The sequence below is a fragment of the Bidens hawaiensis genome, unplaced genomic scaffold (assembly GCF_021521415.1).
Source record: "Bidens hawaiensis isolate Kalapana, Puna unplaced genomic scaffold, B.hawaiensis_p1.1 tig00012287_1, whole genome shotgun sequence".
NCBI lineage: Eukaryota > Viridiplantae > Streptophyta > Magnoliopsida > Asterales > Asteraceae > Bidens > Bidens hawaiensis.
In genome coordinates this window covers 143,960-171,443 of record NW_027492001.1, presented here as the reverse complement: position 1 = coordinate 171,443, position 27,484 = coordinate 143,960, and the positions used below count along the sequence as shown (strand labels likewise).

Here is a 27,484-nt window from a genome sequence, read left to right as displayed (position 1 = left end):
AGACGCATTGATTTTGATTAAGATCGATAATAGCTGTATGGTTAATCGTGATTTGGTGAAAGTAATTAGCCAAGGTGTGTTAGTGGGATTGAAATGTGATGGGAATGTAGGATGAGTAATAATAAATTGGAAAAATAAATGATGAGATGAAACTAATAGATTAGTTTGTTTATTATTTAATATTTTTTTCAAAAATGCATAATGCGGCCTCAAACCTCACGAATAACTCTACAAATCTTGCAAAAATCTCCAGCACAAAGAGGGTGACACCCCTTCATCCTTCGGTTGTAATGGTGTTTTACGTACCTTTGTCTATGTGACAAGGGCACCGCTCCCTCCATTCACTTTGCTACAACGTCAAGGCATTGTCAAAATAATTTACTTTAATTTTATAGTATTTTAGACCGTGTATATTTTACTTTTGTATTTTGTGTAAAAATAACAAGATGTATATATATTTTAACTGGTCTATGTTATAAAGTGTAATTCATTTTTAAATAACAGTGACAATTAAACTATAATTATAAACACAAATGCATGCGGTTTAGAAAATTAATGAACCAAATTAGGTTTGTTAAATACGTAAGACATGATAAGCTGCATCGATGATGTAAACAACTAGTTAGAAAACAATATATTGACTTGTATAAAATTATATACAAACCTTGCCAAACCTTTTTGTCACTAGTATCAACATTTTAGATTGTCTATATTCTTTAAACGTTCTAAAAAAATATGTTCTTTAGACTGTATTATAGAACTTATATTAGAGAACAAGTGTGTCGTGTCGAACTTAAAGCTAGTATTTAAGGTCATGTTTTCTTACATGAAAAATATATATAGTGTGTATTTATGTTGGAAAACTTCGATCTGTAACTTTATTTTGCTACTACACATGGTCAAATTTAGATTGGAAGTGACGATGGTAAAAAAAAATGATGCATTATTATTGTGTCTGACGGTATACTAACATCACATATTTTCAAACAATGGCACGATACGCATAATAAAAACGATGTGATTCAGTTGTGTAGGATTTCTTACTCTAAAGTCAACATTTTTATTAAAAATTTGGTCAATACACATGACATGGCTAGACCTAGAAAAAAGTCTTTGAATATCTGAATAACTGAGCATGACAATATTTATACGAGTTTCTAAATCTGTCATTGTTTTTAATATCAGAGATTTAAAAACGGGCCTAATATGCAACTAACCATAACAAACTTTTTGGTTGCATAAACTCTTTGAGATTTTGTTTTAATTTGTTTACTTTTTTAACAAGTCAAATCACTAGACAAAGAAACATGCCACAAACCTTGTACGTATATAATCCTGTCATTTTACAATAATATAATAATGATTAATGATGGTGCATTCATAATTTTAACGTATTTTATGTACTCATGTTATTTAATTTCTAAAATTGTTTCACTCTCAACTTTTTTTTTTCTTAACTTATGAAGACGTTATTTCTCTATTTATATACATTAAAAATTCAAAGTGAAGCACGCACTAATATTTCATTCATTACATGCATCATTCCGGCAAGAAAGACACCTTTACATGAGACGTTCTTGCAATAAAATAAGCATCGACGCTTGTTTTGATATGATATATCAAGAATGGCACATCATGATTACAATATTATACAATGGTTTGTTGTTCAAACGGTCACACAGGGTTTGCTTTGTTTAGCTTCATAGTTTGGGATGATTGTTTGCTTCTCTTTGCTCTTATTCGAGTTATTTTTTGAACTTTTTTAACCTTGAAAATACCTCTTTCTAAAATAAACTTAATGCTCACTTTATGTGACCCGAACCCTTACCATTTCTATAAGGATAAACTCCTGATGTAGTATTAGGTCAAGAAGCCACTGACAATTGTTTAAACATGTGTTGATAAATGTATGTTTTGTTATACATTATTCTTTGTTAAGACTCAAGCAATTAGATAATGGATACCAAAAAAAAGACTATAACATGCCCTTCTTTTGACACCAAATTTAGTCAACAAACCTAAATTTAATTAGTAGACCTATTTTTAATTTTTGTCATACATAAAATAAAGTATTGGGTTGAATGTGATTTGAGGGTATTAATAGATGCTTTATTTTAAACATATTAGTTGAAAAAAAATATTAATTTAATGAAAAATAATAGAGTTAAGAAAATTCCATAATATATATTTTTTTCGATAGACAGGATTAAGATTGGATAACAAACATTTGCATCAATAGCAATTGCATATCAATTCCTATCATCAAAAGTGGTGAGTTTACAAATATATATTTCATTTTTATTCCATCATATAATGATACCCAAAATAAGCTCATGTAACAAACCAAATAGATACAATTCAACCCTGTCAACCTACAAATAATCTAGCCACTTGTATCAACCGACACTTCTCATCTAAGCAACGAGAAGTTTATGGATTTGTTCTTGTTCGTCAAGTTAGAGACTTTCCACAAGATCAATCATCTTGCTCCCCTCCCCCCCCCCCAACCCAAAAAAGTACAATTAACTATGAAGTTCTCATCCCATGTGTCCACGACTGATGCAGTGATGCACCTAACCCAGTTCATGATATTAAGACAATACCTTGTCTATGGCTTAGTATATCTCATGTCAGGGCCGGCCCAACAGTAGTGTTGGGCCAATTAGGGCTTGAGGCCCCTAAAAACATAAGACCCTCATTTAAAACTAACTATTTTTATATAGAGAAACTGCTATTAATGTGTAATGTGATAAATGACATAGCATTACATGTTGCTCTAGTGATTACTTGCATGTTTTCAAACTTCCAAAATTAAATCTTTCCCACTCCCCACCCAAGTTTTACTCTCACTTCACTCGCCTAAGTAATATTTTCTATTTTGTTGATTCTTTATGTGGTTTCTAATTTATTTTGTTTCCATTTTTTCCTAGCTATCTACGTTGAATCTATATATATATATATATATATATATATATATATATATATATATATATATATATATATATATATATTAGCTTCATTATTTTTCTAATTGAAAATACAAAGTATTATAGCTTCATATATGAAACACGATAACCCTCTGTAAATTGACAAAATAAAAATTATAAATACCATAATTTAATCTCTTTTTAATTCTTGATAAGAGTTTCAAAATTTTCTTATGCTTTAGGACGTCAAAATAGTTGGACCGTCACTTTCTGATGTGGACCAAAAAAACATAAAGATATAGGATTTGCTTAAGACGAGACATTGCCTTAATATTGTTTTATTTTATTATTTTTTTAAAGTGTAATCTTGTATTATTTACAAAAATGACAAAAATAGTTTATGAACATCATATATATTCATATTGCATCTTTCTAAAATGAAAAATAAGTGTTATACTATGAACCATCTAATCAACAAAACCAAACTGTAAATTGAACCATGCACGCTTCAAACCGACTTGCTTCATCGTAGACATTTCAATCGTTTTGATGATACATTAACCGTAAGCTACGTATCGAAAACACGATTTTCATAAGAACCATATTTGTATATTATTACAAATACTACTTTGATAAATTTTATTATGAAGTTACATCAAAAGGTATGTATTTGCATGTTGTCGTTTTTTAATATGTTTTGATTTGAATATATGATATGTAATTACTTTTAAAAGCAATGATTCTTGTTGTTTTGTTTTCACCGAATGATACATCATACATCAATGTTCTCTAAATAATAATAAAAAAAAAGAAACACAATTTTAAAGTTTATATCAAATTCAATGGATAATTATAGCACATTTAGTCCTTCACGTTAGAGTGAACTGCGGTTTTCGTCCCTAAGGTTTGTTCAAATCTGTGATTTTAGTTAAAAAGTTTCAAATTTGTGATTTTCGTCCTTGTGGTTTCATTTCACTTGCAATTAAACCCGAAAACACTAATACTGTTAAGTCTGGTCGTTAAATGCATCAGCATGTCCTTCATGTGAGGGGCAGTATTGTCCTTTTTTCCCCCAAATTACACCCTAGCCGCTCACGTGAGGGGCTTGCGACTTAGGACTGGGGCTTATTTGGGGAGAAAAATAACAACACTGCTCCTCACGTGAAGGACACGCTGATGGGTTTAACGACCTGGCTCAACGGGATTAGTGAATTCGGGTTTAATAGCAAGTGAAACGAAACCACAAGGACGAAAATCATAAATTGACGAAAATCATAAATTTAAAACTATTGGACTAAAACCGTAATTTAAGTAAACTATAGATACAAAAATCGTGGTTCACTCTTCACATTATGAAAAAGATCCATGTGATGTGCATATTATCGAAGAAGCCAAAGACACTATAGATAAAATAATAAAAATGATATAAAAAGCGGACTTCTACAAAGTTGTAATTAAATTTATAACTAAATTTAAATTGGTTAATGTTAATTTAGTCCCATGTACATGCTAAACAACAATATGGTCAAAAACTTGCTTTAATATCATTAGGGTATCATACACATTTATTTAAACAGTCACATATGGTTAACAAGTGATTTAGTTACTAAGCTGTAGTACAAGTAGACATCATTTGAATATTAATATCATTGAAATAGTGACAAGATGGTTACCAAACTAATGGAAAATTGGAAATGCAAATGATCCCACTAGTGTTGTATAGGTATTTTATTGCTTTACTCTATATCTTTGACTACCATATATTCAAAAAGTATATAATGTATTTAGCCTATTTAGAAAAGATCATAATAGATATTTTGTGTTATACCATCCAAAATTTTGTTTCTTTATCCCGGGTGAAAATTTTCTTAAAGGTCATCCTTCCTAGTATTACTTTTATTTGAATACGCTTAACTGTGAAATTCTTTCTTGTGAGGGTTTCACTTTCAATTATATATGCTTAGAACATTCAAAATGCTTGTCATTAAAAGCTTAAGGAGGCACGTGACAACTAATGTAGTGTTTAGATATTTTTAAGGGTCTGATGGGCTTAAGGATAGGCATATGGGCCCAACCATTTAAGTTAAAAAATGATACATTAATATATTTACTGTTCATCATGAATTAAAGTTATGGATATTTTTTTAGAACAACGACTTCTTTTTTGTATTTAGGATCGTATTTTCTAAATTGAAGAGCATCGTTGCCTCACTCTGACCAGATTATGTTGTGTTAACCGGTCTCATGCTGGCTTCAGAGTTTGACTTGGGTATTCCCATGACAAACCACACCGCTGGCTGCCACTTGACAGTCGTTACGCCGCCACAAGATCAGAACTCTCTGGCGTAACACACAGTTGGATGATAACCCGGGTGGGCTCAAGATTCAAACTGACAACCTTGTAAGGTCTCGCTCAAATCATTTATTGCCATAGTCCATCAAAAGTGACACAAATGGGGAATCGAAATGAGTCTCTACTATAGAACCCAAGCCTTCCTACCATTAGGCCACAAATGGTGGATTAATTCTTATGATATCTAATATTCTAATCGAATTAAATGCATCTATTTTTATTATATTAAACAATTATAATTTATTACATTCTGCTTCATTATTATATTATAACAGGCGAGATCCAATACAAATAAAATAAATAACTAGTTAATTACAGTTTTGAACTAAAGTAATTATGTTATAAATAATAAAACAATGTAATAATAATTACTGTAGTTTAAAAGTTATAGAGTTATACTAATTACACTAATGTTAGCATAATTACTCTAGTTATTTATACATTTTTCACACTAAAAGTCATTTGTATTTGATCCATATATATATTATAAAATATCCAATTCGTTATTAGTTTAAAATTTAAAATTACAAACCAGACATCAAAAATCAAAATTACACCACTCCCTTCAACTCTTCTAGCATATACAAGTACAATATAATACGAAAATAAATATTTTTTTGAAAATGTAATGGCATGTTAAATTTCTTTATTAAACGACCACACTCACCATCAAGAGGGTTGTCAATTCACCACCTCTATTAATAGTTTCCAAAGAAAAAAGAGAGGGTAGGAATTAAATGCCTATCAATAAGTAGAAAAATAGGCACAAGAAGACACCATTGATGACCCTTGTTAATGATTGTCACATCATACAAGATTGAAGAGTGATATTTAGTCATTTAGGGGAAATAATTATATGCATACAATACCTTTTTGGGTATAAATAATTGACCCGGTTGATACTTGATAGTTGATACTATAGAAGATGCAAGCAATTTGATAACGTCTCAATACATGAAAGTCCACCGACTCTATCGACTATCGATCAGTCTGGTCTTAAAAACGAGTTGACCAACAAAAGTATTAGACATGCTTTGATGGTTCCTCTCTAATTTTCACTGATTTTGACTTGTTTTCACCAAATCGGTCATTAATGTTGTGACTAAACAACAACGATTATTGATAGTTGAACAACTAGCACCGGCAATTTCAATCGAACTACTTCTCAAGGCAATGCTTATAGGTAATTTCAAAATATTGAATACGACACTTAAAAATTAAACTGATGTGCGTAAATAAAACTGATCATTGAATGATATAAGAAATTTCATATTGGTGTAGGTAAAGGTCACCTACTAACGACATTATGCAGCACTTATGTGATGTGACTCGGTGTTACACTATGAATCTCGTACCAATAAATAAGTATAAATACCCAAAGAAAAAGGATTAGAATGTCTCAACGTACTTTTACATATCCCTACAAATGAATACGTATGTCCACGCTAAATGCTGGTCGTATGGGGGATTTTCTCTCAATGTGACGATGCTAACAGTGTTCTAGTTTGCATAAATACATTGCTTTCTTAGAGTGATCTACCTTATATCCATGTATTATCAATATGGAATAATGTAGAATGTTTCACTTGAATGGATTAATGTGAATAAGGTATACAAAAGTTGACCTAACATACATGTTTATATAATAATGTTGTACAGGTTGAAAAATTAGTGTTGTTTCATGGTTTCAAATGAGAGGGACATATCCAACTGCCCATCACAGCTCACATTTGGACTAAGTCATTGGCTACTATGCTAGATTAAAATAAGAAAACTTATTTGTGAATACTTGAAAAATACAACATTTAAAGGAGTTGCCTTATGTTCTATTTTATGGTATTAAATAGAAGTTTTGTATTTATGCTTTAGAACAATATCTATATTCTTAACTAATTTATCAGTAGAATATCGTGCTCTCTGTTTTTAAGTTCGATTGAGAAGTTGGTGTCCTCATTAATGTTGTTAACGTTCATCCATCATATTTTTGCATGTTCCTTGCATACGAGGGTGTTCTAACTTAATTATTTTGCTTGGAGGAGGGACCGTATAATCGTATATAACAAAACTAGTATTAGAGTCCGTGTTATACACGGGATAATTCAAATTATAAAATAATAAGTAAAACAAATAATTATATGTGCGTATAAGAAAAAAAATGTATTACATCTATGCCTGTATGTATACAACATGTACATAAATTGATTTTATTTATATCACAAAATGATTTTTTTAAATGAACTTAATAAAAAAATGTCCGTGCAAAATCGTACCCGAGAATGCTTCTTTCTATTGAAAAATTCATTCTCGGTGTCATATATGTATAATTGGAAGAATTTTGGTTATGAACCAATTTCGAAAATAAGACTTCTCATACGATAGTAAATACAAAAGAGGCGTTACCTTTATTGATATATTTATCAATTTACCACCCATCAAAAGAAAGTAGGATATTAAATTGTAACAATGGATGTTCTTTAACAACTATGTTTTTTTGAGCTACACCATAAAAAAGATTTTGATAAGTTTCAGAGGGCTTCTCGACTTTGTTATAACGACAACATAAAAAATAACATGTTAACCTATTCAATTTTGTGAATATTTTGTTTCATTTGAGCATAGTTTTGCATGACATGCTTTCCATACAATGTTCTGATCACCATTGAAGAAAAAATTAATGTTGACATAAATATTTGAAATTTGATAAAAGTTAGAAGCATTGATAGGCATGGGGGTGGCATGTCGAAAGTGTTCGCAATCTTTTCTTAAGTTTTAATAGTTGAAGGAAAAATAGTCAATTTGCCAGATCCCGAACCTTTTGATTATTTCAAAAAATGCCCTTAAAAATAAACTTGAAACCCGAATCATGTTTAAATTCTAACTTTCATACTTTTGACATTTTAAAGTCAATACTTTGAACCCATAACAAATTTGACGATAAATCTATTTTGCATTCTCAAACTTTTAAAATACTCAAATTTTTATTTTTGACCCGTAACAAAATTTGACCTAAATGTAGTTAACTTGTACCAAACAATGTACTTACCAACTTTTGACCCATAAAATTAAATTTAACTTCCACAAAAAACCCAAAACAATTTTCATTTGAGTAACATGATTTGTTGTTGATTTTTGGAATTCACCAAGTATTTTGAAATATATAGTAAAATAATATGTTAATATTTATATTTATAAAAATATATAGATATTATATAAATATAGTGTAAAAGGAAAGTGAATAATTATTGATTTATTACATATATTAGGGTACATTAGTTTTGGAGAGAAAAAAATTGTGAGAGTTAACCAAAACATAACAAGTGTCATAATTTATTTTACTTTATTAGAACAGGTAGCTGTTAAATTAAAAACGAGGGTGTAAATGTAATTAAGTTTAGAGGTCATAAGGAAATATGAATAAACCACAAGTACAATTGATGTAATTTGCTTTATGTTACACCTGCCATCCCTTGTGTTTATGGCTTTTATGTTTATGGCCCATGATTTCTAATTTTCGTGCTGATATTCGTATAAATGCTAAGGAGGGGATTTTTAATCCACTCAGTCCAAACAACAAAAGATTTAACACTATGACGAGAACAACATAAATACGACAATAAAATATTGGAATCAAATAAGTCTTATATTATGGGCTACATCTAAGATATCTATTTGGCGCTGATACGTAACTTTTATAACTTTTTTACATTCTATGTGCTTAACTCTTCTATTAACGCTTAGTGTTGCTAGACCATTCATCTCTTTCATAATTAAGCATATCTATTTATAACTATGGTGATCCTCGTATTTTATGTCGCACTTGTTACATCTTATATTATGGCTACTCCCTTTAAGTCTAATAACATACTCAAACGTCAGTATACCTAATACCTAATGAAATTATGTGTTAGTGAGAATATTAGCATTGTATATCTCGACCAACATGGTTTAACATCAACGTGAAATGTACATATAATGGAGAATGATGAAGATTTCTTAGGAATTGTTCTTGAGCTTATGGATATTTATAAAATCAATCAATCACAACAAACACAACATTTAAAACAAATCCGGTTTTATGAAACCGAATTCCATACCCAAAGCATGAACCTAATTTTTTAGGGGTGGAAGTTGATAAAACCCGAGAGAAACCTTAACGATTCCCCTCTCACCCTAAGTTAGGGCTGCTCAAAAAGTTCGTGGCTCGTGGCTCGCTTGAAAAAAGCTCGATTCTAAATGAGTTCGGCTCGATTTTTAAACGAGCCGAGCTCGAGCCAGGGTCAGTTCGCTCATGGCTCGACTCGTTAGCTCGGCTCGTTGGCTCATTTAGGTTAAACCCTAAATTTTAATATCTAATATATAAGAATAGCATACCAAAAAATAAATAAATAAAAATTATACATATATTATGCCGCTCAATCCTTAAAACCTTATAAAAAAATAACAAAAGTAAAACATAAAGTTATAAATTATCTAGTTTATAAATTTTATATAATATGTATGTTATATATCAGAATTTGTAAAACGAAAAATAAAAATATCACAAATAAAATTTAAAAAAATAAAAAAATTAAAGGAGTCTGGCTCAAACTTTAAATGAGTCGAGCTCGAGCTCGAGCACACCTTCGCTCGACTCGGCTCGATTACAGTTCTATCCTAAGTAGAGTTATAAAATAACACATGCCAATTTATTCATAAGTTTCTTAACATGAAAACCTATGTAACATGTACCCTCAACTTTTACATTTAAAATTCATGATATTTTGAACAACAATGGAAATTAAGTTATATTAATTATGGTGAAATAAGAAAGTGGGACAATGATCTAGGTGTCTTTCCCAAGGATTGGTCATTTTGTATGGTCCATTTATTTGTTGGTAGGAAGGGCACCACATGAGGTTGATCCTACCATGCCATAAGTTTAAATGTTTTCATTATTTCTCTTATAATATTTATATGCATTTATAAATATATCTTGAATATTTAAATGTCACGCTACCTTGCATGTCCTAAAAGTCGATTACCACGAGGCAAAGGTCATTTTAGAACAGTCTTGGACGAGATTTAGAATTGTTCTCAACAATTTATGTAAACAAATGAAAGATTTTCTCAATATTCAATTTCGTTTTTTGGACAAAGGTTTACTTTGGGAGCAGCCTTAAACTAGTCACATGTGCATTAAATTAATATATTTGTATCTTATAGTGTAAAACGTGACATATTTCATATCTAGCTCTACGCCTCTACACATATCGGGACATGTCACAAGTTAGTTATCAAGTTCACGGGTACATTTGTTTACAGTCTTATGTGGTTAAATATTACCTCGTTTGAAAAACGTAAAATATTCAATTACACTTTCAGTAGTTTCTTATTTTTGAAAATTCAAGAATTTTAACAAGGTTTACGTATTATTTTTTATAAATTCGATGCAAAGAATAATAGACATTCGACATGAAGTTTGCGTATAAACTAATAGATTAATAAATAAGTTAATAAATAAAGTATGTCACTTCTTACGTTTAAAGGAAGCTCTAATGATGTGTAAACCAACTAATATAAAATGTTGTATTTCATGACTAAAATGGAATTAGAAAAACCTTGTACAAAACATTATTAACGATTATTTACAAAAAGGTTGTTAGTCATAGGATGAGATCAGTACCGAATATCAAAATTAAATACCATATCAATTTCTTTGGATCTATTCGATACCACTTAAAATACCGAAACCAAATAATGTCGAAACCAAAAACGAAAGGAATACCGGTACCAATATTGATTGTGTTTAATAGGCATGCGTTTGGTACAAGACAATGTCGGTTCGGCACCTATATTCGACTTCTCTTTTTTTACTTCTCTCACTTCACATCAACCTGTCAAATTCTAATGATATTTAAAATTTTAAAGCTATGTTAAAGACTTAAGGGGTTTTAGTTATACCCAATGTTGTAAAATTGCTAGTCGTTAGTCGGGCGGTGGGGTGAGGATTAGCGATTAATCGGGATCAATTGAGATTAATTGGATCGGATTTTAATGTATATTTTTTAGTTTTATATATACACGCATACATTTTTATATGTAATTTTTAGTTTTATACATACAAAAATATATTTTGGCCGAAAATTGGCTGGAATCTCGCTAGAAACAGCTAGTTTTTGCTGGAATCTTGCCGGAAACCGTTGATTTTGGTCGAAATCTTGCAGAAAAGCGTTGATTTTGGTTGGAACCTCGCTGGAAACCATCGATTTTGGCTGGATTTGACCGTTGACCGATTAATTGGCCAACTAGCCCAAAATTAATCAATGAAGTAAAAACTAGCGATTAGTGAAGGATTAATCAGTGCCTAGTCGGGATTTTTGCAACACCGATTATACCAATTAAGTCTTTTAACAAGTGTTAGATAATAATATAAACAAATAATACATAAACAATAGGAAAATAAAAACATATTTATTCATTGTTTACTTTTTTTATATAGTGGCAAATTCATTGTTATTTAACTGACAAACTGACCGGTCAAAACTGACAATTGGTGTGGATCCAGCAATGAAATCGATAAATGTGAAAGACACAGAGATTAAACCAACACGGGCCGACTGACGGACTCCATATTAAACATCATTTTTTATGTTAGAATAATATTTTTCCTCCTTTACAAGTGCAATATTTTTTTACGCCATCGCATTCTAACAAGATTATATTGTCTTAACCAGGTTCACGCTAGCCTCAGTGTTTAGCTTGGCGTTCTCTTGGGAAACCATACCGTCGACTGTCACTTGACAATCATTGTGTTACCACAAAAGCAGAGCTCTGTGGCGTAACATACGATGGGACGAAACCTATGTAGGCTCGGGATCCGAACTGACAACTTTGCAAGTGTGTATCAAACTTGTATCTCCACTAGATAATCAAAGTCTTCTTGCAACTACGCCATAAATGGGGAATTATGTTGGAATAGTTTTGAGCAAATATCTAGTAAAAAAGTAAATAAATACTTATTATTGTTATGGTCGCCACAGATAGAGCCCGAGCTGTTTATATTAGGGGTGTTCAACGAATCGAATTCGATTCGAATTCGAAATAGATTCCACAAATACGATTAGAATTCAGAATAACTAATTTGAAATTCGATTCGAAAATAAAGTTTGAATTCGAATCGATTTGCATTCGGTTAAAAAAACATATTTCAATTTCAAAACCACTATCAATTTGAGTTTTGTAACAACAAAAAGTACAAGTCTATAAAATAAATAAATCATTTAAAGTCATCACATTCTAAATATTCAAAATGGTAATGTTTAATTATAATGAACTTTCAATTTTTAATCTCTATAACTCAAAAGATTTACGTAGTTTATCTTTTCATAAGTATGTATACATATAATAAAAATAAATTGTCTAATTTGAATTCGAATTTAAAATCGAATCGAATTTAAAATCATAAACTCGTATTCGATTACTAAAATTGAGTATGAACCAAGTCGAATTTGAATGATTGAAAATTGAATCCGAACCTTCAAATTCGAATGCGATTCGAATCGAATTTTGAGCTATTCGAGTCCGATTCGAATACTAAGCACCCCTACCTAACATAATATCTCGATTCGAGCTTTGTATCGAAACTCTAGAGAGGTTAGGACTTAGAAGTATTTATTGAGTTTTGGTTTTTTAGGTTAGATTCATCGTGTTTCAAAATTTTAAATCTAAACACAAAACCCAACTCAAATGACTCAGTTTTATTTCGGGTTAGATTAAAGAAAAAAAGACAAATTAAAAGGGTACAATGCTAGAGTTAAAGCAACATACGTTCAAAGTCGATTGAACTTGCAAAGTCACTGCCTCAAAGTCAACTGAAGCTAATAGGTCGCTATTAGCCATGAATCGAAAACATATACAAACAATAAGCATTCGATCAACATAATCAATGGAATGGGAACAAGTGGAAACTGTGGAACGTGTAGAGTTTTCTATATATAGTGCCGAGACTTTGAAACAAAAGGTTTATTCTGGCTTTTTGGTTAATTCGAAACCCATAAATTAGACCAAAAAACTAACCCGAATTACTTCAGTCCGAATTCAAGTATTTTTTATCATGTTATACATACATATATATATATATACATATATATATATACATATATATATATACATATATATATATATATATATAACTTTTTTACTCGTTTTCTATGATTAAATTTTAAAAGACAACTCACATTAAACAAGAAGAGTATTGGGAATTTGAATATTGTTACCCAGTCAATTAAAGATTATTTTTATTTTATTTGAACAACAAAATTTCGTTTTTATTTTTTATTTGCTAGGACTCGGAGTTTAAATGTTGTTATATGTTATTTTATTTTTGTAATATTTGGTATTTAAACGTATTATTATTATTTTTACTACTACTAATAATAATAATAATAATATTATTATTATTATTATTATTATTATTATTATTATTATATAAAATCTAATCTTCTTCTATTGTAAGGCTTGTTCGATCCCCACTCATATATTTTATAAACCCTCACTTGCTGACTTGCTATTCTTGTTCTCTCGTTCAAACCAAATTCCACATGCTATATGCATTAGTAATAATATTCATGAAAATAATTACGGATCTAGAAGTTTTATATAAGAGTAAAATCAGGGTTCTATTATGTACAGTTTTTTTCAAAGGGCAAACTTTATTGAAACCACGCACTGGCTAGCAAATAACTAACTCGGGGTGAAACAAAAACGATTACATGCTAATAAGTGGACAATTAATCCACTCAGTCCAACCTGCAGGAAGTATAACATTATGACTAGTACACCACAAATATGATTGAGAAATAATGGAATCAGCTAAGTTATCTTTTGTCTCTTCCCGATAACCGAAAACCTCCCTCTTGTTGCTGAACAAAGAGGGGATTTGAAAATCGGAAACGACATATCCAACCATCAACCAATACAAGTCCATATTTTTATTAGCAAAATTACATTCATCAAAAGTATGATTAGAAGATTCAACCGAACTAGAGCAAATCAGACAACAATAAATTGAATGTTAAAACCTCTTTAACTTAAATGCAAAAGTAATCTCCAAACATGTGTATAAGCTTTCCCCAGATAAGTCTATTCTGTTTAGTAACATGACTCTCATTTGGAGGAGATTTGCTATCAATATGTATTTTATTATATACACCACACGCATATAACTAACTAGTGTCTTAATTATAAACATGTTGTAATGCCATCTGTAACTAAGGTTAATCTTATCTTTTGCGGTTATTGATAGCGGTTTGATCGTAAAAAGAAGCCTGTTAGATCTTGGGCAACCGTATTTTAATGGCCTCTTATTTTTTTTAAGGTTTAGGCGTTTTAACTTCGTTGAATTTTCAGATTTTAGTAAGGAGAGTATAATAAGTATATACTTGAATATCTTCTTTTTTTTTTCCCCTAAAACTTACTTCAACTCTAATACGTATGATTGTGTGTATTTTAGAATTCGTATATTATTATGTGTGCGAACACATTATCATGTGTTAAAAGTTATAAGCAAAAAAGAATGATATTTTTATGAAATAGGCACTAGATTTTAGAATTTATTTTAGGTGTTAGTAAAAGGATTAAGCCACGCTTGGCACTAAGAGTTATTAGTTAACTAGTGTTTTACATGCTGGCGTATTACATCGGGCATGTTAGTTAAACCCAGGGGTGCTTAAATCAAATTGTTGAGTCGGTAAGTCAACGCGAATTCGGTCAGTTTCGGTTACATGCGTTATTGTACAGGTACTAAAACCGAAATTTTTGACCTTTATTTGGTCAGTAAACCCATGCGGTGGTAAAACCCAAGAAGTTGTCGGTCCCGCCCATTGAGGCGGTAACTTGGCACGAATTCGGTCTGTTTCAATTACGTTCGTTACGGTATAAGAGCTAAAGAAAGGGAAAAAAAATAAAAATCGAGGTGGACCAACGGATTTCAATTACTTTCGTTATGGTGCCGAAGCTAAGAAATGAAATAATATATTAAAAAAACCGAGGTGGACCAATGGGGTCGTGTCGGTTGATAAACTCAGTAGTTTGTAAAAGTGGGGCGTTGGTAAAACCGAAACGTTGTCGGTTGCGGACATTAAGGCTATGAGTCTACATGAATTTGGTCGGTTTTCGTATATTCATTCCAAAACCAAAAGAAAAAGAAAAAAATAAATAAATAAATCAATGACCAATATAGTGCCGTTAAATGGCCCAATCGAAACTTGACGGTACCAAACTTCTCAACTGTTATAAATAAAATAATAATAATTATTGATAATTTACCGTTTGTCAATTACACAAAAATCAAATCAGACATAAAAGATAGAGAATAACTAGCAAATTAAATGAAAAATCACATGTTTGAAATAAAGTTAAGCTAATGTGACTTTTTGTTGTCGTAGTATGTTTTGATACATATATTATTTTGATTTGTTTCGATAATTATAAATATTCTGAACCGTGTAATTGATTAATAAAGTGTTTCCTTCTCTAATAATAAGATAGGTTTTTATAGTTATAGTTATTTGGTTACTTTTTTACTTTTGAAACTTTCAAGTGGGAATATGAAAAAAGCTATAAATATTCTGAGCTTTGTAATTGATTTTTTCTAAACAATAAACAACATCGGCCCCCCGGATACATCCACTAACAAAATGTCATGCATGTTCGCAATCGCAAACAACGTTGGTGACTCGGTCCGTCACCAAATCACGGGGAAATCAATCGTCTGAAGCACACTATGGTAAAACCATGCCTCGCGCGCAACATTTTGTCTCAAACAAGATTCGAACTGCCTACTTCCTTTTTTTAATAATAAGTCACCGGGATACCGCTAGAGCATCGCTCCTTTGTATCGTGCAAGTGATTAATAAAGCATTTCCTTTCCTAATAATAAGATGAGTTTTTATAGTTATAGCTATTCGATTACTTTATTTTTCTTTTCTCGTTTTTTACTTTTGAAACTTTAAAGTACAAATAAGAGAAAGCTACAACCAAATAAACATACAGCCAAAATATTCTTATATTTAATTACCTTTTCCCATTAAATAAGTGCATTAGTTTCAATTTCCAATATATATGAGTTTTCTTTCCCTTTTTTTTAATATGGAGTGTGTTGAACAAATATTAAATCTATCTCTATATTTTTTTAACAAAAACCAATAACGGTTTGTCATTGGTCATTCGTGTATTAATTCTTACAATTTAAAACCAACTAAATCTCTAAAATGATTAATTACCATTTATTTGTTAATTGATAATTATTCAATACCAAAATTGTTTTAAACCTAACAAAATCCTTAAAATAATTCATTACCATTTATTTAAATAATAACTATTAAATATTAATTTAAAAAACGAACACAACTAAATAAATACTGAATTGTTTTAAACAGTAGTGTACAACGACTCTCTCTTAACAATGTATGATAAACTTATTATTTTTTGTATTTCGCTAAGTTATTGAACGCTATTCTTTCATTAATCACCCATGTAGTACTCGTGCTTAGCTTGTTTGTACCCCGTTTTTTAACCCTAGTGGTATCAATTAAACAGTAGATAACGGTGTATCCTTTAAACCGATGTAATTTAGAAATAAAATTAGTGAATGTATAACTCACCATAAAAAAGAAAAAAAAACTCATTTTTAAAGTATTTCTTTAATTCAATTAAACAGTGTTAAAAAAACGAAAAAGCATGGCTTCTATTTAAACCGTTTAAAATAAAAGAAATAACAAATAATAATAGTAATCCATTTACAAATATGATGTAGAAAACTATATTTCACTTCACTGATCCTTTAGTGGTATCAAATTTCACTCTTCATTGCTTCTTAAAATTTCACTTTTCCCTGACATAGTGGTATCAAACATTTAGATAAAGTTGTGTCCCTTAAGCATTGTGCGTTTCGTAGGGCTGTCACTTTTACCCTAAACTCGAAACCCAACCCGAAAAAATCCGTATCCAAACCTGAACTAATCCGACCCGAGAAACCCGAACCCGAACCGAAGTAATTCAGGTTGGTTCTCGGGTAGTTTGATATATAAGTTTCGGGTCAACCCAAAAAACCCGAATAAACTTTTAGTTTTAAAATTAAGTATATTTTTAGGTATAATATGCTTAGTCTTTGTCACTAAAGTTATCAGAATCTGAGCCTAATCGACTGTTATCATTCCAACTATTATGGATCTATTGCTTATTGTTAATTTATGTTTTTGTTTATTACTAATAGCAACCGTAGTCGAACAACCAAATCACGTCTGATTGAAGACGATTATGATTCGAGTTAGTTACTTAGTTTTATTCTTGTTTTGAATTGTTCTATGACTTTATCAAGTTATGTTGGTTTATTATTTGAAAAAACACACTCATTTTCTATCTATGTTTTTAACAAGATTTTCACCCGGCACGTTGCGCCGGGGCTATTAGTAAAACCTCAACGTTAAAACCTAGGTGTCGGTAGAACCCGAGCGTTGGTAAAGCCCGAGCATTACGTCGGTGAGTTGACGCGAATTTAGTTAGTATCATTTACGTTCGTTATGGTATGGACATATTAACATATAAAAAATAGATATAAAAAATATATTTGTCAATCAACATATAAAAAAATAAATCATTTAAAACGGCGTTTAGTTGGTCGGTAAACCCGGGCGGTGGTAAAACCCAAGCGTTGGTCTCGAGCATTAAGGCGTTGACTTGACACGAATTAGGTTGGTTCAGGCTAGGTTACGTTTGTCACTGTACCGGAGCTAAAAAAGAGAAAGAATATAAAATATTGGACCAATGGGATGGTGCCGGTCGGAAACTCGAGCGTGTTGGTAAGACTGAGTGTTGCCGGTCCCGGACGTTGACTTTGAGTCTATGCGAATTCGGTCCTTTTCCATCACGTTCGTTATGATATTGGAATTAAACAGCCAAACGAAAAACAAAATTGTCATTAGGTCTGCTTCCGTTATGTTCGTTACGGTACAAGAACGGGAAAAAAAAACAAACACTAAGGACAAGTAAGGTGCCGCAAAGTGGCCTAATGGCGACTTAGCGGCACCACACTTTTCTTTTACACACACACACACACACACACACACATATATACTAGTAGGAGTGCCCGCGCGTTGCAGCGGGGACACAATGGGCCCACGCGTTGCGCCGGGGAAGCAATGGGGAAGTGTTCGGTATGAGGTCGGTTTGCGGTGCGTTGGTGAGGCACAGAGAATTTAGTCAGTAACTGTTTAGATCTGTGGCGAGGGCATGACCGGTGTAAGTGAACAAATGCTTTATATAGTTGAATAAGAAACAGAGTTATTGTGATTAGAATTGGATGTAAGTAGTTAACTATGAACAAGGCATAACTATATCATGTTATAAAGGAGTTTAGTTGGATTAGGCGTGGCAACGGATGTTAGTTTAAATTTGGGTTAGTTGGATTCGGTGTAGCAAGTTAACTTTGGTTGTGTACTCTCAGCCAAGCCAATGTATTATGCCCATCTTAAAATAGATATAGTAGTTTAATTGTATGGTGCGTACACGCTAATTCCATCCATTAGTGGCCCCCCTACGTCGACTGTATATGATTTAGTGTGTAGCATAACTGGACAAAAAATGCATTTGAGAAGTAATAATAACATGTTATCATAAAGATATGTTTTTGCGTTGTGAAATTTAGCCGAGTGGAGGTGTAATGATTGGCTCGTTCCAACTACATGAAAAGCTAGTAAGGAGAACAATAGTAAAAATCACATATATAGTTCAGAAGAAGGGGAATGAAACCCGGATTTAAACCTCCAAACTTGTAAAAGTTTCTACATCTTAACTACTAATCTTATTCTTAGTTAATTGTAGCCTGTTAAATATGAAATAAAGCAAAGGGATTGAATATCACATCACAAAACTAAAACTACTAAAAACTCTAGTTGTGTTGTTGGGCTTCACTAATTAAACAGGTTTGGTGACGATAAATGCGCACAATTGATTTGTTTATGTAACATAATTTATTACATCCTGACTACTAATCTTATTCTTAGTTAAATCTAGCACTCTTTTATCTCATGTGAGAATCACCTTGATCAGATAGGGTTGGTGGCATTATCAGTGGGAACTTCTCTATATACATAAACAACCTCCTTTTGATAATCAAGTACTCGCGCATTGCTGTGGGTTCACTATGAATATCTCGTATTAAGTGATGATTATATTTTTTTAATTTTCATGTAGGTCATATATAATTAAAGATCTGAAAGCGATGTATTAGGAGAAGTAATGGTAAATTACGTGCTAGGTAAGATAAACAAATCCATTTCATGCATCACTAAACCAAGTAAAACATCTAAACCAAAAAGAAATGAAAAAAACAAGGATGATTTGAAAACACAAAATTGTAAGTTTGCATAATTTTAATAATAACGGGGATGATAAAGGTAGAAACTCAAAGTTCGCATGGAAATTAAATCATTATGGGGTTGCTAGAGTCTCCATATAAATAATGGCTTATTTTCCTTGATAGTACAACAAAGGATAATACGAGTCGTCGCCATTCATAGTTGTGTCTATCTCATTAGTAAATCCATCATCTGATACGACCATAAACCTGCCGGTTGTGGTGATGTATGTTATGGTCATCCCTATTAGTAGAGGGCTTATTTGTGGGAATACCCATACTTTGGTCCATGTATGAGATGCCATCTTTCATAAATCTACGGTCCAATGCGGGAAACCTTGAGTAACAAACATGTGAAGGTCATTGTGAATGACAAGCAAATGTACATCCGAGGGCTTTGTCGGAAGCTTTGGTAAGGTTGTTTTACTCAATTTCTCCATGTAAGTATCAAAAGCCAACAACCAAACACGTTGCGTTAAATATGTGGGTTCCACAACAAAGTACAGAACTCCATTATTGAATACTCCGGTTTTCCATTGATGGCCCTTTGTTCGCAGTCGGTATTCGTTTAGGGTTCCAACTTTTTTCCATTTCCCTGCTTCTGTGGAGTACTTGTATAATTTTGTTTTCTCATGGTTGCGTTTTACATGTAGGACGGTATATTCATTTGTATATTGTAAGTACATTCCAACAGTGTCAGATCGTGTGTTGAAAATGCCTCTAGTGGTTGTGGTAGGTAGAATTATGTATGCGCTTGTTAGGGGGTTCCAGATGACTAATTTTTTAGTACTGCGAGAACATAAACATATAAGGCCATTAAGAGTTGTAAGAATGTTGACTTCATGAGGATTTGCGTCGCCTGGTAGTGGAACGACAATGTTTGACATAGGTACTGGGTATGGTGAAGTAAGGGGGTGGACTATGGTGTGCCACGGTCTGAGAACTATAATTTTTTGGTTATAACTTCTTTGAAAGTAGTGACAATGTGTTGCGGTAAATTGTTTTGATGACAGTAACTCGTTCCATTGTTTGCACACGGTCTTACATTGGACAACACACTTAGGTTCAAGTCTTACTAATATGTCGTACACCAATAGTTCCGTGTGGAGATTGTCAATCGAAGTTGGACCGGGTGCGTAGTTAGCTTTGGTACATGTTTTTGCACTTTTATGCATGCCTTCCATGGAGATTTGTATCTACATCAAAAGGTTTTGTATATGAGTCATTTAGATGAGCATTAGTTTTATAAAAATGCAGGGTGAAAAAATCTGAAATTAAAAACAATTTTAATAAAGATCCTTCAGTGAGTTGAAGTTAACTGACGTTGGTGTTATGGAATGCAAGATTGATCAGTAGTGGTAAGCTAGTAACATGTAGAAATAAGTAGTAAGCAAGTGAGGATAACATGCATGAAGTAGTAGAAGTATACATGTAACATAGTTAAAAGGATAAAAAAAGTATATATGTCACACCCCGACCAATGAAGGCGGAAACGTCGAGGCGCGACATGATTGCTCATTGCACAATGACACTATAAAATTACAATATTTAAACAACTCATTTAAATCCATATCATCATAAATAACACAACAATTGTTCATACAAAATGCCAAATAGATAGATAAACAAATAACTTGTTCTTTTATTTTCTAATATCCTAAAGCCAAGATAATAAGTTTCTTCAAGTAATCCAATCAAGCTAACATCAAACCTGTAACATTGCATAAAATAGAGTTTGTTAACACGAAGGTTGGTGAGCAATTTTCATAATTTTGGACAATAAGTATATAGTATGAAATCCACAACTAGTATATGAAAACAATAAATAATAGCAACAATTTAGATAATAAAACCGTCAATAAGAATACATTGACGACAATAATGAAATCGTCAATAAGAATACATTGACGACACCTTTCTATATGGGGATACCATATATACTCAGAATTAATGTATGATCATACTTTGATGAGGCTACCCGCCTTAGCATTCAAGAGGCTACCCGCCTTAGCATTCAAGAATTTGCACATAATCATGTAAAGAATATAACTCTAAATCGAGCATTTATTTAAGTAAACATATACAATACGTGTTGTGGTTTAAGACTCAAGTATAAATCATTTGAATTTGAATAAGTATGCAATGCCACCCCCAAAACGAAAGATGGAAAACGGGGGATGAAAAAGTACTCACATTAACAAGTAACTTGAAAGATAGTGTCGTGAATAATCGGAGAGATCGGTTTAACGAGCAAGACCTATATTAAATGGGTCTTGTGTTAGTAGGTAGTCTTGGAAGGGTTTAAAATAAAATACATGACAAATAAAGTAAATAAATAAAGTATAGAATTTAAAATGTAAATATTTGAGAAATTAAATAAACGAGTTTTGTAAAATAAGTTTACTCGAAACCGGGTCTCGGTATTCTATTCATTAGTTTTTTTCTTTTTTTTTACTCAACCTATGTTAAGTAATAATGTGGGTTAAAATGCGATATTGCAAAACCCTTTGTTATAAGAATACCAAAACGAGGTTTAAACGAGTGTTTGGGTTTGTCGGTTCGAGACTTGATAATTGACCAAGCTCACAGTTAACTTCCCAAAATAATAAATGTTATGAGATAACTCAATAAAATCAAAATAGACTTAACCAAGTATGTAGTTCTATTGTGAAGAACCTTAACGTTCGTTAAGCGAGTATACGACCTTATCGGTTCGAACTTGTTATAAGATTAAGTTGGTTAACGACATGCCAAGTATGTTTAGAAATTAACTAAAATTGATTTAAAATATAATCTTGAAGAAAATATGAGTTTTGGTGGCTAAAAACACACTTGTGTGTCTTAAGCGAGTGAACTCGGTTTAGTTCGGTTTTTGGTTCGGTCCTTGACTCAGAATAAGACCGAGGATGGTTACCACATACCCAATTACCATGGAACTTGTAAAATAACTTATAAATAATAATACTCAAGTTTTACATTCAAAAAGTTAACAATAAAGCTTTTAAACAAAAGTTCGGTTTTTGGTTCGGTCCTTGACTCGGAATAAGACCGAGGATGGTTACCACATACCCAATACCATGAAACTTGACAAATATGAAAAATAAACTAAAATATGTAGAAGTTAAGCAAGTATAACAAGTTATATGGTTAGATTTGTTAAATATATAAATAAGGACTACAAAGTCCTCCATGTAACCTTGCCTTACTAGCCCGACATTTCAACCGGCCGAGACCGGAGAAATGAAAGACCGAAGGTAAAAAAGGAGTGTATATTATATATATATTGTAACATCAAGCTTTAAGTATTGAGAAGTTAGTTAAAATGAAAGATTAGCTTATGAAGAACAACCTTAGAATTCAAGAATTTGAGAGAGAAATGAAGAAATGATCAAGCACATATGAAGAAGATGGGTGTGTATATATAGGGTAAGTTGAATGGGTCTTTCATAAAGGGTGTTTCATGAAAACAGGTTGGTTATAGACCCAAGAAAACACAAACTACAAATGGATCCTTCAAGTCTCCATTTTGGTAGTTTTAGTCCCTGGAGTTCGTTTTGAGCGTTTTTGGGGAATTTTAAGAACCGGAAAGGGTGTTTTTTTTGTTTATCCAACAACTATAAAACATATATTTAACATACAATTCATCATTTTGATAATATCGAAAGATTCGGGATACAAAATGGGTCGGGTTTACATTAAGAATACAAGTATAAAATAACCCGAAATTGACAAATGTCACACTATATGTAAATAAAAGTGGATGGAATGAAAACATACCTGTTTTCGTGATGCAATGGTTGTGGTGTTGGAACCTATGGCTGGAAACTTGGGTCATAGGTATTATATAGTAGACAGGTTGTAACGGCTCGTCATGACAGTTAATAATGTTTAATGGGTGTTCAATAACAATTAATTGATTGGAACGTGGAGATGATGGTTGATTGCAGCCTTTGATTGCACAATGATGTGTGTAGGGAGGCTGTTAATAATATTCAAATGATCAGTTTCAATTGATTAGCATCTTAAAAACGACTTTTAAGATACTATTAATAATATGATGCAACAAAACATGTAACTGTTTGGCAAATATTGAAATGCATATGAATTCATTAAGAGGCAGCTCGTAGAATTCACCTGAAGGAATCCCAATTGTTCAATAAGAGGCTGCTGCTAGAATTCACCCGTTAGACTATATTTTGACCCGTTTGACCAGATTCACTTCAAGCGCCTATTTGGAGCTGTTTAATTTAAATTCATTACCTAAACTACTTATCACTAATTCATTATGTTTTGACCCGTTTCATTTTAGTACACCATATTTTGAGTCCTTTATTATAATTATAAACATTATAATTAGGCAGTGTGCATAGGCCAGTTTAGTAGGTTTTGGGTTCAAACCGAACCAAATTCAACGCTTTTGTTATTGATTTTAAAAACGGGTTTGGTTCAGAGTATTGTTTTTGGTTTTTGAATTTTTGTAGTGTTCGGTTTGTTTATGGGTGGGTTATTGGATTTAATTTTGGGGTTAAAATGTTTGAGTCTAAATTAATGATTTTGCACATAAACTTTTAAAGTAGATTTTTATCAACTATTTATTAATGATTTTACATATGAAACTTTTGGGCCATAAATTCAGCAACAAATATTCAAACAAGTTTGGTGTGGTTTGATTATGTAGTTCAGATAGTTTTAAAGTCTGATTTGGTTCAGTTTTGGATAGAGGCGGATTTTCAATGAAAACATAGTTAACTGGATCATCGCTTATTATTTTCTGTCGATTGTTTTGGTGTGGTAAGTTTTTTCGTTTTCAGTTGGATTAATCAGTTTGTACTCACCCATAGTTCTATTTTGTACACTTACAAACGAATCAAGGTCTTTATTAAGTAACTTATACACTACTTGAGTTTAAACTCGTCCAAGCTGAGCTTCTACCAGATTGAACTGGTACCAACAAGTTCTAAAATCATTAAGACTAATTTGTAAGTTTTAATATGTATGTACACTTGAAATGATTTTAATTTTGTTTCATTTTAATACACCAGATTTTGGCCTTTTTAATCCTAAAATGCCATATTTCGGAACGCTTCATTTTAATACAACATTTTTTGGCCTGCTTAATTTCATATCACTTGAACTTGACCCGTTCGTATATCAGGTCACTATTTTGACCTTTTTAGATATTGTATCAAAATTTTTTATATATTCATATTTAAATTTCTGACCTATTTCATTTTGATACAACACATTTTTGCCCGTTTCATCCTAAAATGCCATCTCTTGGCACGTTTCATTTTAATACAACATTTTTTTAGCCCATTTAATTTCGTATAACTGTAACTTGACCCGTTTATATATCAGCTGACTCTTTTGACCTGTTTAGTTATTGTATCATAACTTTTTATATAATAATATTGATATTACATACAAACAAAAGTTATGACAATTATACAAATAATAGGTAAGTGGGCTTAGTTAAATTCAGTATGTGAATTTTTAGTGAAGTTCCTTTATTAAATTAGTTATGGTTTAGGCTTCAATTTGTTCTCCAATTACTTAAAGTGCAATTTTGACTCCTTTCATTTTAATTCACTATGTTTTGATCTATCTCATTCTAATAAAACAAATTTTGGACCGTTTCATCTAAAAATGAGAGCCAGTTTCATTTGAATTCAACGTATTTTTAGCCGTTTAATTTCGTTTCCCTGTACCTTGACCCGCTCATATATTGGCCCGTTTCATTTTAATATGTCTGGACTCATGTATATATCAACTAACTAATTTTTGACCCTTTTTTGTTTTAATTCACTATGGTCTGACCTGTTTCATAGTAGTACGCCAAAAGTTGGCCCGTTTCATCCTAAAATGCCATATTTTGGCTCGTTTCATTTTAATACAACAATTTTTGGCCTGTTTAATTTCATTTCACCGTAACTTGACCCGTTCATATATCAGCTAACTATTTTGACCTGTTTAGTTATCGTATCTTAATTTTTTATATAATAATTTTTATATAAAACTTATGACAGTTATACAAGTAATAGGCAAGTGGGATTAGTTAAATTCAGTATATGAAGTTTGAGTGAAGTTCGTTTATTAAATTAGTTATGGTTTAGGCTTGCCTCTATTCGAGTTTTTAACAACTCATTCTCGAAAAAGTTAAAGTGCAACTCGTGCAAGTGGGCTTTGATGTATTCATTATGTGAAGTTTGAGTTGGGTTCCTTTATTAAATTAGTTAAGACTTAGGCTTGGCTTATTCGAGTTTCTAAGAAGTCGATCTTGAATAAGTTAAAGTTCAACTCAACTACTTCAGACTCCTACTGGCCACTGATTTTTTATGTAACGGATGAGTTTCTGTTAAATAAAAAGCATGCAATATACGTGGAAACATCTTTCTATAAGCTAGCTAAAAAACATATGAAATAAGAAATGACTAACAGATGAGTTTCTATTAAATAAAAACCATGCAAGTTGCGTGGAAACATCTTTCTATAAGCTAGCTAAAAAACATATGAAATAAAAAATAATAAAAGATAATAAAAGTAGGACCAGATTCTTACGATTTAATTTTTTAAAATGTAAATGCATACAGAGGTATTTCCCAAGACTGCGTTGAAGATATATCATCCAGCAGGAACTTAGATTCAGCCGCATAATCAAAGACTATCAATTTTTACAGTAATCCTCTGTGTTTTATCATTATTGTACTCCCATGGTGCATCCATAAACGGAAAAAGTGTGGGACCCATGTTGCTTTCTTAAGCTGTGTTTGATAAGCACTTCCATCATCCTATAAACATTTGAAAGGTGCGTTAGAAACATGAATGCGGGCCTAATGGTCAGCCAAGCATGTGATATGGCGTGATGCAATTTTTGTGCACATTTTGCATGGGTTGTTCAGATAAACTTCTTGTATTTGTAGTTTATTTAAAGTAGTGTTTATTTAGTTAGTTTAGGATTTACCTTTGACCTCATGTTATCAAAGGTTAAGGTAAGGAGTAAGCACCCTGTTATGGTTTCTGCCTCATCAACAAAAACAGACATCACCATTGGTGTCTGAGAACTTGGCTGACACAACATACCTGCAATATCAACCAATTATATAGACATTATGGCCATGATTAGTAATCGTCAAAATTGTCATAGTTTCACACACCTCAATTTAGAGTAGGTTTGTGTTTTTTTGCATATTTCACATGAGTAAGCAGAACCAACATTATCCGTAAGTTTGTTGTTGCAAGTTTTGGAGGCGCGATAATGCATGGCTTGATCAATCTTGATGAAACTCATACATGCATGTGTAGTGTAATATACAGGCTGCAAGACAAATGCCATTGTTAGGCTAACATAATAAGTCAAAGTTGTTATGATGTTGGATGACATTATTATTACTTGTGACAATTTAGGTGATAGGTTGTTGGAAGCTAATACCTTTGCTTCACCCAAAAACAGGTTGTTGGTTATATAGTGAAGTCCCACGCGATCAGAGTACATCGACAGGGCATCATTTCTAAGCTCAGGTCTGAAAGTGGACCCCACGACTTCAAAGTTCAAGACGCTTCCTTCTGAACCATACCATGTTTTTAGTTTCTGTGACTCAGGGCTGATTAAGTTAATGTCGATGATGGTTTTGGTGATTGTTGACAATGTATACCTAAAGCAATTAATCAACAGCAAATAAGCAATTAAACATGGTTTATAACATGTGAATTTAAGATGTGGTTCTATTTTTGGATTACCTCCAAAATCACATACTCTTAACGACGTGGTAAATATACCTGCTGATAAAGAATAAAATGTAATATAACATA

General features: G+C 31.8%; 1 pseudogene; it reads right to left on the bottom strand.

Annotated features, from left to right (window-relative positions):
- Positions 1 to 27,484, bottom strand: part of LOC143540642 (protein FAR1-RELATED SEQUENCE 5-like) — a 35,011-nt pseudogene that overhangs the window by 7,368 nt on the left and 159 nt on the right.